This window comes from Lithobates pipiens, unplaced genomic scaffold (assembly GCF_037356315.1).
Source record: "Lithobates pipiens isolate NorthernLeopardFrog02 unplaced genomic scaffold, aLitPip1_a1.2 Scaffold_23, whole genome shotgun sequence".
Taxonomy (NCBI): Eukaryota; Metazoa; Chordata; class Amphibia; order Anura; family Ranidae; genus Lithobates; species Lithobates pipiens.
Window position 1 is genome coordinate 146,593,032 of NW_027507785.1, and position 2,500 is coordinate 146,595,531.

Below are 2,500 nucleotides of genomic sequence, written 5' to 3' on the forward strand. Positions count from 1 at the left end.
TATCTATCTATCTCTCTCCCACCCAATATCTATCTATCTATCCCTCTCTTCCAATGTCTATCTATCTATCTATCTATCCCATCTATTCATCTATCTATTTATCTTCCACCCAATATCTATCTATCTATCTATCTATCTATCTATCTATCTATCTATCTATCTATCTATCTATCCCTCTCTTCCAATGTCTATCTATCTATCTATCCCTCTCTTCCAATGTCTATCTATCTATCTATCCCTCTCTTCCAATGTCTATCTATCTATCTATCTATCTATCTATCTATCTATCTATCTATCTATCTATCTATCTATCTATCTATCTATCTATCCCATCTATCCATCTATCTATTTATCTTCCACCCAATATCTATCTATCTTCCACCCATTATCTATCTATCTATCTATCTATCTATCTATCTATCTATCTATCTATCTATCTATCTATCTATCCCTCTCATCCAATGTCTATCTATCTATCTCTCTCCCACCCAATATCTATCTATCTATCCCTCTCTTCCAATGTCTATCTATCTATCTATCTATCCCATCTATCTATCTATCTATTTATCTTCCACCCAATGACAATCTATCTACCCCCCCCCCCCCAATATCTATCTATCTATCTATCTATCTATCTATCCATCTATCTATCTATCCCTCTCTTCCAATGTCTATCTATCTCTATCTATCTATCTATCTATCTATCTATCTATCTATCCCACACAATATCTATCTATCTATCTATCTATCTATCTATCTATCTATCTATCTATCTATCTATCCCACACAATATCTATCTATCTATCTATCTATCTATCTATCTAGCCCTCCCATCCAATGTCTATCTATCTTCCACCCAATATCTATCTATCTTCCACCCAATATCTATCTATCTTCCACCCAATATCTATCTATCTATCTATCTATCTATCTATCTATCTATCTATCTATCTATCTATCTCACGCAATGGCTATCTATCTATCTTTCTATCTATCTATATCTCTCATCCAATATCTATCTATCTATCTATCTATCTATCTATCTATCTATCTATCTATCTATCCCACACAATATCTATCTATCTATCTATCTATCTATCTATCTATCTATCTATCCCATCTATCCATCTATCTATTTATCTTCCACTCAATGACTATCTATCTATCTATCTATCTATCCCTCTCATCCAATGTCTGTCTATCTATCTATCCCATCTATTCATCTATCTATTTATCTTCCACCCAATATCTATCTATCTATCTATCCCACCCAATATCTATCTATCTATCTATCTATCTATCTATCTATCTATCCCTCTCTTCCAATGTCTATCTATCTATCTATCCCTCTCTTCCAATGTCTATCTATCTATCTATCTATCTATCTATCTATCTATCTATCTATCTATCTATCTATCTATCCCATCTATCCATCTATCTATTTATCTTCCACCCAATATCTATCTATCTTCCACCCACTATCTATCTATCTATCTATCTATCTATATCTCACCCAATGTCCTATCTATCTATCTATCTATCTATCTATCTATCTATCTATCTATCTATCTATCTATCTATCTATCCCTCTCATCCAATGTCTATCTATCTATCTATCTCTCTCCCACCCAATATCTATCTATCTATCTATCCCTCTCTTCCAATGTCTATCTATCTATCTATCTATCCCATCTATTCATCTATCTATTTATCTTCCACCCAATATCTATCTATCTATCTATATATCTATCTATCCCTCTCTTCCAATGTCTATCTATCTATCTATCCCTCTCTTCCAATGTCTATCTATCTATCTATCCCTCTCTTCCAATGTCTATCTATCTATCTATCTATCTATCTATCTATCTATCTATCTATCTATCTATCTATCTATCCCATCTATCTATCTATCTATCTATCTATCCCATCTATCCATCTATCTATTTATCTTCCACCCAATATCTATCTATCTTCCACCCATTATCTATCTATCTATCTATCTATCTATCTATCTATCTATCTATCTATCTATCCCTCTCATCCAATGTCTATCTATCTATCTCTCTCCCACCCAATATCTATCTATCTATCCCTCTCTTCCAATGTCTATCTATCTATCTATCTATCCCATCTATCTATCTATCTATTTATCTTCCACCCAATGACAATCTATCTACCCCCCCCCCCCAATATCTATCTATCTATCTATCTATCTATCCATCTATCTATCTATCCCACCCAATATCTATCTATCTATCTATATATCTATTTATCTATCTATCTATCCCTCTCTTCCAATGTCTATCTATCTATTCCTCTCTTCCTATGTCTATCTATCTATCTATCTATCCCATCTATTCATCTATCTATTTATCTTCCACCCAATATCTATCTATCTATCTATCTATCTATCTATCTATCTATCCCTCTCTTCCAATGTCTATCTATCTATCTATCCCTCTCTTCCAATGTCTATCTATCTATCTATCCCTCTCTTCCA